At 40.8% G+C, this 17,227-nt stretch overlaps 2 non-coding genes across 2 annotated transcripts; one reads left to right on the top strand and one right to left on the bottom strand.

Annotated features, from left to right (window-relative positions):
- The first annotated feature begins 15,190 nt into the window (after positions 1-15,190).
- LOC120875773 lies at positions 15,191-15,298 on the top strand. The gene has a single exon (XR_005724072.1). It is a non-coding gene; the product is annotated as a U6 spliceosomal RNA (small nuclear RNA).
- A 1,125-nt stretch (positions 15,299-16,423) lies between these two features.
- Positions 16,424-16,530, bottom strand: LOC120875765. The gene has a single exon (XR_005724066.1). It is a non-coding gene; the product is annotated as a U6 spliceosomal RNA (small nuclear RNA).
- Between the last annotated feature and the right edge of the window lie 697 nt (positions 16,531-17,227).

Genomic DNA, 17,227 nt, shown 5'->3' with positions numbered 1-17,227 from the left:
TAGATCACTAATTTTTTTTTTCATTCTTTTAATGTGCATTTAAAGCTCTAGGTTTTCCTATACATAGTACGTTAGCTATATTCTACAAATCTTGATGTAGTATGTGTTTTTATCATTGTTTAGAAATATTACTTTGCCGACTAAGGTCCATCTAGTCAAGGCTATGGTTTTTCCAGTGGTCATGTATGGATGTGAGAGTTGGACTGTGAAGAAGGCTGAGCACTGAAGAATTGATGCGTTTGAACTGTGGTGTTGGAGAAGACTCTTGAGAGTCCCTTGGACTGCAAGGAGATCCAACTGGTCCATTCTGAAGGAGATCAGCCCTGGGATTTCTTTGAAAGGAATGATGCTAAAGCTGAAACTTCAGTACTTTGGCCACCTCATGAGAAGAGTTGACTCATGGGAAAAGACTTTGATGCTGGGAGGAATTGGGGGCAGGAGGAGAAGGGGATGACAGAGGATGAGATGGCTGGATGGCATCACTGACTCGATGGATGTGAGTCTGAGTGAACTCCGGGAGTTGGTGATGGACAGGGAGGTCTGGCGTGCTACAATTCATGGGGTCGCAAAGAGTCGGACATGACCGAGTGACTGAACTGAACTGAACTGAACTGATTCTGAAATATTTCCTAATTTGTGTATTATTAAAAGCATTTTTAATATTTTATATACAGAGGGTTTGTAGTTATTTTGTATAGTTTCTAATTTATTTGAATTTTTAGAGATCATAGTCTTTAAAAAATTTTTTCTTATCTTGCTATAAAATATGAATTTTATTTCATCATAATCAAAGTCAACAAATTGCCTGTGATTTTTTTCAACCAAGAGAAAAGATTGATGAAAAACACTTTAGCTGGGAAAGCTCAAAATTGGAATTCTAGCTGGTGCAACTCACACATGGAAGAATTGTAGAAATCATAATCTTTCTGATAATGCTTCTTTGAAATTACTTGAGATTTATTTTATGGAGAGTACATCATCAGTTTTCTTTCCATAGGCACTAATTTAGCTACTGTATACCTAATGTATAACTCAATCATCATAAAATCAAACCATGTATCCACTACTCAGATCCAAAACACTGCCAACTCCCAGGACACCCTTGAATGTTCCACACATCCCCACCTATGATAAGTGCTTCCTGTTTTCCTTTTCAAGGTAATTGTTGTTAGTCTTTTTTTTTCTTGTCATCCTCAGTTCAGTTCAATTCAGTCGCTCAGTCATGTCCGACTCTTTGCAACCCCATGGACACATCATGCCTCCTGTCCATTATCAACTCCTGGAGTTTACTCAAATTCATGTCCATTGAGTCAGTGATGCCATCCAACTATCTCATCCCCTTCTCCTCCCTCCTTAGATCTTTCCCAGCATCAGGGTCTTTTCAAATGAGTCAGTTCTTCACATCAGGTGGCCAAAGTTTTGGAGTTTCAGCTTCACCATCAATCCTTCCAATGAATGTTCAGGACTGATTTCCTTTAGGATAGACTGGTTGGATCTCCTTACTGTCCAAGGGACTCTCAAAAGTCTTCTCCAACACCACAGTTCAAAAGCAACAATTCTTTGGCGCTCAGCTTTCTTTATAGTCCAGCTGTCACATCCATACATGTCTACTGAAAAAACATAGCTTTGACTACATGGACCTTTATCGGCAAAGTAGGGTCTCTGCTTTTTAATAAGCTGTCTAGGTTGGTCATAACTTTTCTTCCAAGAACAAGCATCTTTTAATTTTATGGCTGCAGTCACCATCTGCAGTGATTTTGGAGCCCCCCAAAATCTGTCACTGTTTCCATTGTTTCCCCATCTATTTGCCATGAAGTGATGGGATCGGATGCCATGATCTTAGTTTTCTGAATGCTGAGTTTTAAACCAACTTTTTCACTCTCCTCTTTCACTTTCATCAAGAGACTCTCTAGTTCCTCTGCTTTCTGCCATAAGGGTGGTATCATCTGAATATTTGAGGTTGTTGATATTTCTCCTGGCAATCTTGATTCCAGCTTGTGCTTCTTCCAGCACTGCATTTCACATGATGTACTCTACATAGAAGTTAAATAAGCAGGATGACAATATACAGCTTTGATGTACTCCTTTCCTGATTTGGAACCAGTCTGTTCTTCCTTGTCCAGTTCTAACCATTGCTTCTTGACCTGCATACAGATTTCTCAAGAGGCAGGTCAGGTGGTCTGGTATTCCCATCTCTTGAATTTTCCACAGTTTGTTGTGATCCACACAGTCAAAGGCTTTGGCATAGTCAATAAAGCAGAAATAGATGTTTTCCTGGAACTCTCTTGCTTTTTCCATGATCCAGCGGATGTTGGCAATCTGATCTCTGGTTCCTCTGCCTTTTCTAAATCAAGCTTGAACATCTGGAAGTTTGTCGTTCACATACTGATGAATCCTGGCTTGGAGAATTTTGAGCATTACTTTGCTAGCATGTGAGATGAGTGCAATTGTGCAGTAATTTGAGCATTCTTTGGCATTGCCTTTCTTTGGAATTGGAATAAAAACTGACCTTTTCCAGTCCTGTGGCCACTGCTGAGTTTTCCAAATTTGCTGGCATATTGAGTGCAGCACTTTCATAGCATCATCTTTTAGGATTTGAAACAGCTCAACTGGAATTCCATCACCTCTACTAGCTTTGTCCGTAGTGATGCTTCCTAAGGCCCACTTGACTTCGCATTCCAGGATGTCTGGCTCTAGGTGAGTGTGAGTGATCACACCATCATGATTATCTGGGTCATGAAGATCATCTTTGTACAGTTCTTCTGTATATTACTGCCACCTCTTCTTAATATCTTCTGCTTCTGTTAGGTCCATACCATTTCTGTCCTTTATCGAGCCCTTTTTTGCATGAAATGTTCCCTCGGTATCTCTCATTTTCTTAAAGAGATCTCTAGTCTTTCCCATTCTATTGTTTTTCCTCTTTCTTTGTATTGATCACTAAGGAGGGCTTTCTTATCTCTCCTTGCTCTTCTTTGGAACTCTACATTCAAGTGGGTATATCTTTCCTTTTCTCCTTTGCCTTTTGCTTCTCTACTTTTCATAGCTGTTTGTAAGGCCTCCTCAGATAACCATTTTGCCATTTTGCATTTCTTTTTCTTGGGGATAGTCTTGATCACTGCCTCCTGTACAATGTCACGAACCTCTCCCTATCAGATCTAATCCCTTGAATCTATTTGTCACTTCCACTGTATAGTCATAAAGGATTTGATTTAGGTCATACTTGACTTGTCTAGTGGTTTTCCCTACTTTCTTCAATATTTGTCTGAATTTGGCAATAAGGAGTTCATGATCTGAGCCACAGTCAGCTCCCCATCTTGTTTTTGCTGACTGCATAGAGCTTCTCCATCTTTGGCTGCAAAGAATATAATCAATCTGATTTCAGTATTGACCAATCTGGTGATGTCCATGTGTAGAGTCTTCTCTTGTGTTGTTGGAAGAGGGTGTTTGCTATGACCAGAGCCTTCTCTTGGCAAAACTCTGTTAGGCTTTGCCCTGCTTCATTCTGTACTGCAAGGCCAAATTTGCCTATTACTCCAGGTATCTCTTGACTTCCCTTTTTTGCATTCCAGTCCCCTATAATGAAAAGGACATCTTTTTGGGGTGTTAGTTCTAGAGGGTCTTATAAGTCTTCATAGAACCGTTCAACTTCAGCTTCTTCAGCATTATTGGTCAGGACATAGACTTGGATTATCATGATATTGAATGGTTTGCCTTGGAAACGAACAGAGATCATTCTGTTGTTTTTGAGATTGTATCCAAGTACTGCATTTCAGACTCTTTTGTTGACTATGAGGGCTACTCCATTTCTTCTAAGGGATTCTTGCCCACAGTAGTAGATATAATGGTCATGAGTTAAATCACCCATTCCAGTCCATTTTAGTTCACTGATTCCTAAAATGTCATCCTATAAGGGACGATTTCAGTTCTTCCATCAGGAATTGCAGTGAGAGCACAGAGTCCTAATTACTGGGCCACCACAAACTCCCCTTCATGCTAATGTTTTCATTTGTTTGCTTCAATTTGTTATTCTTGTGATAAGAATTCTTATGGTATTTTGACTCAAAAGTCTTTGGAATGTCTGAGGGGTCAGAGAGAAAGGGATTGGGGAATTCCTTACTGGATTGTCATTGAGAACTCTCATCTCTCCTGGAAGGGAGACTTGGGCTCATGCTGTGCCTTGAATAACAGTATCACCTGGCCACCTGCCCCAACCCCAGTCTGCATTGTGCAGTGGGTGCTGCATTGGGCACTGTGTATATTTACATCATTTCATCCTCAAAACAGACTTGTGAGATGAGAAAAGTGAGGTTCTCTAAGGTCACAGAACCAAAGGAAAAGATAAAGGAAAGAAAAGTTGCACTTAATTCATAAATATTCAAAACCATTAATTTATTCACATTTTTCCCATAGTAAAATGTACAAGGCATGGCCCCACGTGACTGATTTGAATTTGCCTCTTGGGCTTCCCTAGTGGCTTAGACGGTAAAACGTCTGTCTACAATGCAGGAGACCCGGGGTCAATCCCTGGGTTGGGAAGATCCCCTGGAGAAGGAAATGGCAGCCCACTCCAGTATTCTTGCCTGGAAAATCCCATGGACCTCGGAGCCTGGTAGGTTACTGTCCATGGGGTCGCAAAGAGTCAGACACGACTGAGCGACTTCACTTCACTTCACTTCTTCAAAGTATTTTTATAATTGCCATTTACTTTATATATGGAGAACTTGAAAAAAATAAATTTTCCTGGATTAAAGCATTTTGAACATACTTAGGGCTCACTAAAATTCTTATGACTGCTTAAAAATGTATCATGCATACATATAGTCAGCTGTACTGTAAATTGCAGCTAATCAATGTTCAGTTGGCAAAAGGTGGAATTGTTTGGCTGATTTACTCCTTGGGCTTCTCCTGTTTACTGGAAAACTCATCTAAACATGCATGTCACAAACTACTTTCAAGACAAAAGCAAAGCCTCAGATGAGTGGTGAAAACAGATAGCCCCATCTAACCGGGGAAGACTGTCTGCCTGAAGGGAAAGGCCATCAGTCTAAGTGAATGCTCCAAAAAGACACTTCTAAAAATAAAAGCAACCTGTCTATAGGAAAAAGAAATATCATTAGACATTTTGACTATGGTTTTATTTCATTAAATTGCTGAGTGTATGCTGAGTTGCAAGAAGTAAAATTCAATATATAGTTTCCAAGTGCCTTCTCTGTTTAAGGCACTATGTGGTGGGCTCTAGAGGACACAAAAATGAATGATCTGCCATCCTCACTATTGAGGAGGTTATAATCAAAGGAGGGGTAAACAGCAAGATAACATTTTATAAGCAATGTGTGATAAGACCTAAGAGAAAGAAACAGATGTGAAATGAACTAAATAGTTATTTGAGTACCTTTCATAGGTCAGGCATGTTTCATACAGCATCTTATCTTTCAGTGTTACAGTAATGAGGTTGGTACTGTTCCCAGTTCAAGGAACTGTGAGAAAGCACAACCAAAAAACTAACCCAGGATCATACAGGCTGAGAATCAAATCCAGATATGTCTCCCCCAAAGTTTATATTCTTAACAACCCCATGGGTTAAGAGCTGTGTGATAGTTAGAGAAGAGGTCCTTGCTGACCTGCCGACCATGAGTCTCAGAAGGATTAGAAAGGAGTCGGGAGAATGAACCATTTTAGGGTGACTTCAGCCACCATTATGGATGCCCTTCAGGGATGATTTGGCATTATTTTCTTAGCCTAGAGTGTAAAGTGGACTTCCCAGGTAGCTCAAATGGTAAAGAATCTGCTTGCAATGTGGGAGACCTGAGTTCGATCCCTGGGTTGGGAAGATGCCCTGGGGAAGGACATGGCAACTCACTTCAGTATTCTTGCCTGGAGATTCAACATGGACAGAGAAGCTATGTGGGCTACAGTCCATGGGGTTGCAAAGAGTCAAACAAGACTGCACAACTAACTTTGCCTCTCCCATCAGCCTCAAACTCTGATTTTAAAAGATAAAATGAATTGAGTTTTATTGTTCATGTGAGTACAAACACTGTGGATATATTTTCATGAAAAAAAGGGGAAAAAACACTAGCATCATCATATAAATTGTAAGTATCCATTTTCACTCTCATTACTATTACTATTTATGTGATCATTTTAATTCTTAATTATCTTTTTACTCAGGTAACTATGTAAACCAGTTGTCCTTCTCTTCGATTGCTTGCCTTCACTTGAATACCTGCCCCATGGTTTCTCAAGACCTATCACCAATGTTGTTATCATTATTTTACAAGATGAATGAATATAAATGTATAATTTCATCATGTGTAGACTATGTTGACAATCAGCAAAGATTTTTCTTCCATATGAATTGTGTAGCTGAGATGAAATGCTAGAAGATTAACCCAGAATGGACAATTCATCGCTCTCTGGTTATTTTCAGTTCTATAAGTAAGCCATTGAGCAGACCACACTGCCCTTTGGCACAGTGTCTGTTTCTAAGCAGGTGACATTAAAGATGCCTGTCGCTGAAAATCATTCAGGAATTATTTTCCCTGAAGTGCTAATAGAGTTTGCTAATGAAAAAAAAAACAAACACCATTTCTCAAAATGATATAAAGCATCATAGAAATGACAGGAAATTAATTCATCCACGTTTTGGCTTGCACAGGCCTACTTGACTTTGGGAAAGCTGGTTGTATGACAAGGGTTGATCTGCCATAGTGAAGACCACTACAGTTTTAGCTTTTAATCAGCCGCAAACAAAGCTAAAGGCACCAGTGGCTCAAATCTCTTTTCTGTTCCTCCACCGATGAGAATCAAAATAAACTTTAACATATCAAAAGCAACAATACTATTGTTTGGGAACAGATTCTTATACTGGTGAAATCCTGTGGCTCAACTGCATGACTCTAGAATAATTTCAATGAACTAGGTGCTATGACTTTAGAGTCAAACTTTTATTATACTGTACGTGTTATATGAATGAAAGCTTGGTATGTATTAATAGTATGATTTTCTTGGGTCATTTGAAGCCAATAGGTTTCAAAATCCCAGCCAGTAGCATACCTTCTTGAATATTCAAGCCTTGAGAAGAAAGTGTGAGTTTCCAGGGAAACTGAAGGATGATAGTGGATCTGTTACAGTCCATGTGCTCTTAATTTATGTGTGATGATCTGATGAATTGTCAATCTGTCCTTTTAAAAAGAGTGTGTGAGAAAATGTACATAAATGCGTACCAGTGAAACAGGTCTTCATGTTTTCATGTTTTGAAAGTGTGTGTTCTTCATACAGTGAAAACGAAAGTATATGAGAATTGATCTTTGAAATACAAGGGAGCTAAATGTAATTTGATGTGCAAATATGTGATTCACACATCCTGCCTCAGAAATAAGTAAAAGGTGGTCAAATATTTCATTTTATTCATTGCATTTATCACCATCTGAAATTATCTTGTTTATTTGAATACTTTAAAAATCTCTCTCTCACTCAGCTAAACCTCCATGGCCACTACCCTACCTCTGGTACCTGCTATGTAATAGGTATTTGATAACTACTTTTTTTTTTTAACTTATGTGTCTGCTGGGTATGTGTTGCTGTTTGTGGGCTTTCCCTAGTTGTGGTGATCGGGGCTACACTTCATTGTGGTGTGTAGACTTCTCATTGTGGTGTGTAGACTTCTCATTGCAGTTGCTTCTCTTGTTGCAGAACACTGGCTCTAGGTGCATAGGCTTAGTAGTTGTGGCTTAAGGGTTTAGTTGCCCAAGGCATGTGGGATCTTCCTGGACCAGGGATTGAACCTGTGTCCCCTGCATTGGCAGGCAGATTCCTATCCACTGGACCACCAGGGAAGTCAGATAACTGCTTATTAAATAAAGGAATTACTGTGTGTTGAGGGCTTCCCTAGTGTCTTAGATGGTAAAGAATCTGCCTGCAATGCGGGAGACCTAGGTTCAATCCCTGGGTTGGGAAGATACCTCAGAGGAGGGCATGACAACATACTCCAGTATTCTTGCCTGGAGTATCCCCATGGACAGAGGAGCCTGGGGGGCTCCTCTGTCGATGGGGTCTCAAAGAGCTGGACATGACTGAGTGACTAAGCACACACACTGTGGGTTGAAAGATATTCAGTGCACTACTTTAGAAGTATATGTATCTATTTCACAACTCAACTTGATGAAACCTCCACAAGGGCTATATCTACCAGCTTTCAGTTCAGTTCAGTCACTCAGTCGTGTCTGACTCTTTGCGACTGCATGAATCGCAGCACGCCAGGCCTCCCTGTCCATCACCAACTCCCAGAGTTCACTCAAACTCACCTCCATCGAGTCGGTGATGCCATCCAGCCATCTCATCCTCTGTCGTCCCCTTCTCCTCCTGCCCCCAATCCCTCCCAGCATCAGAGTCTTTTCCAATAAGTCAACTCTTCGCATGAGGTGGCCAAAGTACTGGAGTTTCAGCTTTAGCATCATTCCTTCCAAAGAACACCCAGGACTGATCTCCTTTAGAATCGACTGGTTGGATCTCCTTGCAGTCCAAGGGACTCTCAAGAGTCTTCTCCAACACCACAGTTCAAAAGCATCAATTCTTTGGCACTCAGCTTTCTTCACAGTCCAACTCTCACATCCATACATGACTACTGGAAAAACCATAGCCTTAGTCAATGCCTTTTTACTAGATGGGATCAATATATGTTTAGCAAAGAATATGGACAGAGTATAAAGTTCCAGGAACACTGGTTAAAAACAATGGTGGTTAAAAACCCATCAGCATTGGATTTTAGCAACAGCGAAGAGCTGATTCATTTGAAAAGACTCTGATGCTGGGAAAGATTGAGGGCAGGAGGAGAAGGGGACGACAAAGGATGAGATGGTTGGATGGCGTCACCGACTCAATGGACATGGGTTTGGGTGAACTCCAGGAGTTGGTGATGGACAGGGAGGCCTGGTGTGATGCGATTCATGGGGTCGCAAAGAGTCGGAGACGACTGAGCGACTGAACTGAACTGAAGTATTGTTCTCACTGCTTTCTGCTTTTTTATTACAGTATAATTGATAATGATGAGATGCACACATCTCGTGTATAGTTTATATGTTTTGACAAATATATACACTCATATAACCCACTGACTGAGATATATAGAACTTTACATCATTCCAGAAAGTTTCTCTGTACCATATTTTAGTCCATTCCCTATTGCTTCTCCCCCCTAAGCAATGGCTGTTCTGAGTTCTGTTCCTATTAGGTTAGCTTTGCTTCTTTTTAAACCTTATATGAAAGAAATCATACAAAGGTACTCTTTTATGTTTGGCTTCTTTTGTACAATACATCTGTAAAATTCATCCAGGTTGTTATGCATATCAGTGATGCAGTCCTTTTTATTGCTGAGTAGTATTCCATTGTATACTACAACTTATCCAGTTTCCTGTTGATGGAAACCATTTGGATTGTTTCCACTTTGGAACTATTATGAGTAAAGCAGTTGCAAATCTTCCTATATGAATCTTTGTGTACATACATCTTAATTTCTCTGGGCAAATATGTGAAAGCTTGTGTAAGTGTGTGTGTAAATGTATGTTTATCTTTATAAAAAGCTGCCAGGCTGTTCTTTGAAAGTTGTATCATTTTATACTTCCTCCAACAATGTATGAGAGTTCTTAGTTGATCCACATAATTGCCAATATTTGGTACAGTCAATCTTTTATATTTTAGCCATTCTAATAGGTGTGGAATACTATTCATTGTATATTAACTAGCAATTCTCTAGTGATTAATGGTGTTGAACATCTTTTTATTTGCATATTAGCTGTTTGAATATCTTTTTGTGAAGTATCCAAGTACCCCAAGTCTATGGGGTCTCAAAGAGTTGGACACGACTGAGCGACTGAACTGAACTGATATTCTGTGTATTGATTGCCCAAGAATATCAAAACAGTTCTTAAAGATTTTCCTGGTTAAAGCTGTATTGGAGTTTTTCTAATGTTAGATAAAACAGAATAAGAAGCAGCATTGATTTAGATTCTGAGGATCCTGAGTTTGAATGCTGGCTTTCCCCTAACCCAGTATTGTTACTCATATGAATTTATACAAGGCACATAATTCTTGTTAGCATCAGTTTCCTCAGCTGTAGAATGGGATAATAATTGCAAATATTAAATGCAATCTTATATGCCTACCAAGTAGTTGGCGCTTAATAACTATTACTCTCTCCTTTTCTATTTCTAATTCTTGGGTTGTCCTCTCAAGAAAAGAACACATAGAAAGATGTACAAATTCTAGAAAGTAGATTTTTCTATATCAACCTATAAAGTGTTTCTCAAACTGGGATATAGAATCTCTTAGAGTCTTAAAACAGGTTCTCAGGGGTCAGAGTTTTCTACTGGATTTTAAAGAGAAATTATTTATATTTGGATGATTATCCTAAAATATTAAAATAAGCAGAGTCTGAAACTTCTGAATAAGTTATCTTTAGTTTACAACTAAATAATGCCATGAAATTTCAATATAAATTTTCATTTACCTTTGAAATCTCAGCTTTCTGAACTAAGGAAACATCAGTGTGTCAGTGCTGTTTGGTTGGCATGTCCTACTATCTATAATAAATGGTAGCAATGGTCAGTGTCTGCCACTGTACTCATATTCTGTGAAGGCAAAATTTCTATTTCCCTAGTAATAATATACATATGAATAACATTTTCAATGCTTGTCTTTAGTTTCTTACTTTTTTAAAGAAATCAGTACTTTGGTTTCTCATCAAGAAAATGATATGCCACCGAGTACTGTATTATTTTGTAGGGGCTAATGAGAAATGAACAGAGATAAACTGAATAATATAAGTGATGTATTTGCACCAAGAGAAATCCAAATGCTTTCAGGACAGTCTACACAAATAAAGATTAAATGGTAATTTGAATATTCTAAACTGAAAACAGAGTGGAAGCAATCATAATAAAGTCTGATTTATGATCAATTTTGAAATGACGCAAATGAGGCAGTTTCTAATTGCCTCTGTGAAATTCTGCATTCTCAAGCCTCATTCATGGCCAACATGGTATGGAACCTGTTTGAAAAACCATGAGGCTTATGATGCCTGTGTCAGACTTGTTTCTCTGTAGAACCTGTCTGCCTTGTTTTGGGGGTGAGAGGGTAATTTTGATTATACAGCCTTTCTGTTAATCCTTTCCTCTCTTGCCAACAATTGTTGAAATATTGTCCAAATGGAGTCCCAAGAAGATGTAAACAAAACACTGTGAGAAAACTAGTTCCTTCTTAGCTTTCAATTGTCTGACTATAATCTCAGGGCTGAAACTGGAAAAAAAATGTTAAAAAAATATTTAAGAGTTTAAAACGAACTCCATATAATCTTATCTTGTTCTAAATTTCAGCAAAATTTGATTAGATATATATTTAGTGCTAATTTCAATTATGCTGTTACACCAACTCCATGTTGAAATAAATACTACAGCTTTATGGAGTCATCAGTAAAGATTGCTTACTGCAGTGTCAACTAGGAGGCCTGATATTCTGAAACTACCCTATTTCATGGAGTCTCAGTGCCCATCTATTGTGTGCTATGGCCTGATTTAAAAAATGCCAAAATATTTAAAAAAATATGTTCCAGTATCTATAATTTGGTAGTAAACCAAGGTTCAGTTTTTTCAGAACATACTTATGTGAATTGCATTCTCTGCATGAGTCAAAACACAGAAGCAAGTTTAGTACAGAACTAAATCTGAGGCTACATCTTTCCACTATCAAACCCATGAGTGTTTACTTAGTTTCAGCCATACACATTATCTTGGAGAAGGAAATGGCAATCCACTCCAGTACTATTGCCTGGAAAATCCCATGGACAGAGGAGCCTGGTACGGTACAGTCCATGGGGTTGCAAAGAGTCGGACACGACTGAGCGACTTCACTTTCACTTCACTTTTACACATTATCTACTGCAATAAATTAATGTTGTTCATTTGAATTATATTGATTTGCAGTTGTGTATTTAATTTGTAAATTTGCTTTAGTTTTAGACTATGTAACAGCTATAAGATTGCCAGGAGAAATATCAATAACCTCAGATATGCAGATGATACCACCCTTATGGCAGAAAGTGAAGAGGAACTAAAAAGCCTCTTAATGAAAGTGAAAGAGGAGAGTGAAAAAGTTGGCTTAGAGCTCAACGTTCAGAAAACTAAGATCATGGCATCTGGTCTCATCACTTCATGGGAAATAGATGGGGAAACAATGGAAACAGTGTCAGATTTTATTTTGGGGGGCTCCAAAATCACTGCATATATTGACTGCAGCCATGAAATTAAAAGACACTTACTCCTTGGAAGGAAAGTTATGACCAACCTAGATAGCATATTCAAAAGCAGAGACATTACTTTGCCAACAAAGGTCCATCTAGTCAAGGCTATGGTTTTTCCAGTAGTCATGTATGGATGTGAGAGTTGGACTGTGAAGAAAGCTGAGTGCCGAAGAATTGATGCTTTTGAACTGTGGTGTTGGAGAAGACTCTTGAGAGTCCCTTGGACTGCAAGGAGATCCAACCAGTCCATTCTGAAGGAGATCAGCCCTGGGTGTTCTTTGGAAGGACCGATGCTAAAGCTGAAACTCCAGTACTTTGGCCACCTCATGCGAAGAGTTGACTTATTGGAAAAGACTCTGATGCTGGGAGGGATTGGGGGCAGGAGGAGAAGGGGACGACAGAGGATGAGATGGCTGGATGGCATCACCGACTCGATAGACGTGAGTTTGCGTGAACTCTGGGAGTTGGTGATGGACAGGGAGGCCTGGTGTGCAGCAATTCATGGGGTCGCAAAGAGTCGGACACGACTGAGGGACTGAACTGAACTGAAACAGCTACAAGAATGAGTTTATACCGAGTTTTATGTTTACACATATTTAAATAACAATGTAATAAAAGTAATTACAGCAATATAGGGAGCCTAGAGAGAATTTATTTCTTTAAAGGGGGTCATGTGTAAATTACCTGTGAGAAATTCTGTTCTACTCCAAGTGTCATGACTCAAAAATCACACATTTTTGCTATTTCTATGCATATCTGATAATTTAAAGCCATTATAAAAATTTGATCTTTAGTCAACTTTCACATTTTTTTTCTGTCTGTAGTAAAACTTTTTTCCTCTTTTCAGAATAGGAAGGGCTTAAACATGGTCACCTAGAAGTGTAGCCTGACTGAAGTTTACAACTTGTAGAGACATTAAGTTCATATCATTAGAACTCTGACCAACTCCATATTCCAACTATGAAATGAAAGTGAAGGTCACTGAGTCCAGTCCGACTCTGTGATCCGATGGACAGTCCATGGAATTCTCCAGGCCAGAATACTGGAGTAGGTAGCCTTTCTTTTCTTGAGGGGATTTTCCCAGCCCAGGGATCGAACCTAAGTCTCCCGGGTTGCAGGCAGATTCTTTACCAGCTGAACCACAGGTTGCTCTTAACATGTATCCTTTAAAATCCTGGCTGTACGGTTTCTAAATGGAGTAAGAACATGAGGGGCTTTGATATATTTCTTCAAATCATAAAACTGAACATCAATTTACTATTTCTCAATAGCTTTGAAGTCAGAAATGCTTATTGAAAAGACAGGTCATTAGAAAAAATGCATCAAAGCATATTTTATTTGTAATTGGACGATTTAACTCAACAGACTGGTATTTTTGCCTGATTTGGGGAGAGGTAAGAACAATATATTTTATTGCTTCTCAGAATCTGTGAACGAAGAGAATTATAACTATAAACACAGAGAAAGATAGGTTCAGCAATAATCCATGTAGGCTTTCTGCTCCTTTCTCTATTTTTGTCTCATCAATACCAGAAATTCTTAGATGGGTTCACCCTATTTTCTTTTCGTACATCATAAAATTGGATATCAATTTTAAAACTCCTCAAAATTACTGATCTTTCACAGATTTTTACTTCAAAATACTGTGTTGTGGAAAGGGTAGAACGACCAAAAGAAGCAAAATCCCACTTATTCTCTAATATGCCATATGCCTTGTTAAGGGTGCCATTTTAACACAACGCAGGCAAGCTTATGCCCTTCACTTTAATTCAACATATGGAGGCTTTCACCTTTGGACCTCAGTTCACAAGGTGTCAGGCTGCTACTTGAGCAGTAGTTAAAATCAGGATGTTTAACACTAGCATTCTAGTATGTCTTGCAGGTAAATCTGCCCGGCATGTTTGTATCATAATAGGGTTAGGTTTAGCGTGTGGGAAGTACGCGGAAACTCAAGAATGATTCTCCAGTTCAGCTCTAATACTTTAATTATTCTAATCGATCTTTCAGGCCAAACAGCTGTGTTTCAGCGTGTCCTTCAGTGTTCCAGCGGGTTGGAGGCCAGGCTACAAAGTGGCCTCGGGGAAAGACACCTGTGAGGGGCGTGGCCATCCGTCCTGGCTGCCCCTCCCATCTCACTGACTCCTGCGCAGAATGGATTCGAGCCGGATCCACCGGTGCTAACGCTAGAGGAGCCCAGCGCATCCTTGAGTGTGGTGCTGACCGTCATTATCTAAGTTGGTTTAGTTGTTGGGAGGAATCTCCCGGAGGGCTGGACGCTAGGCTTATATCAACAAAGCCTCTGGAACTGGCACAAGGCTACTATGTCACGGGTGAAATATTGGTGACACGTTCCACATTTTGCTGGGAGAACCCGAGCTCGATCCAAAATCCTAGGGACCCAGCATCCTACTGGCCCAGCAAAGCAACCGATTCGCAAATTCTTAGACTTGAGGGAGATGCTACTTGTTCCAGGCAGGCCTCCAGGGCTGCCTCAGTCTTCGCAGCTGGGCAGCCCACTCCGCATCGCGGCCGCGTCACGGACCGCGCGTGTCCAGCTTGCTAGCAGCTCCTCAACCAAGTCTCGCTTGCCGCTCCCGGCATGCTCCGCGGGGCTGAGCGCCCCAGAGGACTCATCCTCCGACTTGGAGTCGGTGACAGGGCCCTTACCCAAGATGCTACGGGCACTTATTTGCATGTCCTAGCAAGAGGCGAATTCGACAAGTTTCGCGATCTAGCAGTCAGAATACCAAACATGCGAGCCTTGTGCGTGGATCCGTGAATTCAAATTTCCCTAAAAGTTTCAAAATCATCGAAAAGATGCACGATTCGATCACCGTAACTGTAAAGAGATAAGATCTTCTGAGTTTTATATAACCCGTGGACGAAAACGGAAGCGTGCTCGCTTCGGCAGCACACATACTAAAATTGTGAACGATACAGAGAAGATTAGCATGGCCCCTGCGCAAGGATGACACGCAAATTCGTGAAGCGTTCCATATTTTGCGCCATTCCCCACCTCCAGACACTATTTGCCGGATTAACACAAAAAACTGTGAAGTATTGATAGGTAGTTTTGGAGGCAAACCCCTGGTTTGCGCTTTCCGACGTGCATCCCCAAAGCGTGAGGACACCTGGAATCCTTTCCCACCGGATCTTCTGCCCTCCCAGCGTCGATTCTAGCTCGATGACTGCCTGGCATCCCCCCGGCCAACCTTTCTCACTTCTATTAAGTTACCTAGCTAATCTTGGTGTCTGCAGTCGAATGCTTGTATTTTGGGCACTGAATTTTTATATTTCCCATCACAGAATCCCCCTGGTTTAGGTAAAGCGGCATTTTGAGTGCCCCTTAGAAGTCAGATAAAAACAGGCATAGAAAACCCGTCTCAGAAAGACTTAGTAATAACGGGCTTGCTGCTTCTAGCCAGTTTTCAATGGATCCGGAAGCTCTAGGATCCACCGGCTAACACTGAGTTCACTCTTTGGTAATAGTCCCTGCTTTTGTGTAGCTCACAATCTGAGAAAAGAGTACGAATTCTAGTCAAAAACGACCAAAGTCACAAAGTAGGCCCGAGAAATGTGTACGTACTACTGTTGCTTACTTTCTATAGCAAGGATTCATTAACTTAGCAATAATTCATTAATAATTTAGAAATGATTTGGTAAGGATTCATTGAGCATTTCATGTGTCAGGCAGCCTTTAGTGAACCAAGAGCCAGACCCACCTGCGCCTCTGCTTTGTGTGGTCTAGGGAGACAGATCAAAAGGCGATTTCAGAACTTTCAGATTCTGTTAAGGAAATGCAAGATTTCTCATCTCCAAGATAACGTAGAAACGACATCAGTTCAGTTAGTCGCTTAGTCGTGTCCGACTCTTTGCGACCCCATGGGCTGCAGCACGCCAGGCCTCCCTGTGATCACCAACTCCCTGAGTTTACTCAAACTCATATTTGCACAAAAATTTACAGATGTAACTCAGCTTCATTCTCATTTCATAGATTGCCTTGAACGAATTTTTTTATAACATATTTTATAGTGAAAAATCACAAATTCAGCATTGCGTGCCCGACGTTGTGCTTGACCCAAGGCGTTTCCTTTGGGCTTGAGACAGTATCTGGACCGTGGGGAAAAGCAAAATATGGAACGCTTCACGAATTTGCGTGTCATCCTTGCGCAGGGGCCATGCTAATCTTCTCTGTATCGTTCCAATTTTAGTATATGTGCTGCCGAAGCGAGCACGTTACTAGCGCCTCCCACACAGCATATATAAGGCACGAATATCTTTCGCTCCTTTACAGTTATGGTGACCAAACTGCGTCTTCCCAGCGAACGCGGAACGTTTAGGAAAATTTGATTTCATGCAGTCACTCATAAAGCTCGCTCGTTTGGTGCTCTGACAACTAGACCGCAGTCTATTTCACCTTTTGGTGGGACATGCAAATGAGCGCCCGGAGCATCTTGGGTAAGGGGTCTCGTCGAGGGCCCCAGGGCTCAGGGTCCTCCTGCGGGAGTGCTCGGCCCGTGGAGCATGCTGGGAGCGGCGAGCGCGACAACGGCCCTCAGAGATGCGCGCTGTAGGAGCCCGCGGGGTAGCGGGACACGCGCGCTCCGTAAGGCGGACGCTCTTCGGAGTGGGCCGCCCGCCTCCCTTTAGAGCTCGTAGTTTCCCAGTTAAACTTTCTTTGATGAGTTCTTGGGGGAAAAAAAAGAAAAGTAATCACCCATTATCACACCTCAAAAAGTTCAGGTAATTCCTTAGTATCACCTAATATTCACTCTACCTTCCAGTTTCCTTGGTTGTTTAAAAGATGCCTTCCAGAGAAGGTTCTGTCCTCCCATGTTGTGTTTGGTTGCTATGCTTCTTCAGTTCAGTTCAGTTCAGTCGCTCAGTCGTGTCCGACTCTTTGCGACCCCATGAGTCGCAGCACCCCAGGCC

Source organism: Oryx dammah, unplaced genomic scaffold (genome assembly GCF_014754425.2).
Source record: "Oryx dammah isolate SB20612 unplaced genomic scaffold, SCBI_Odam_1.1 HiC_scaffold_16, whole genome shotgun sequence".
Lineage (NCBI taxonomy): Eukaryota > Metazoa > Chordata > Mammalia > Artiodactyla > Bovidae > Oryx > Oryx dammah.
This window is presented reverse-complemented; position numbering and strand designations above follow the sequence as displayed.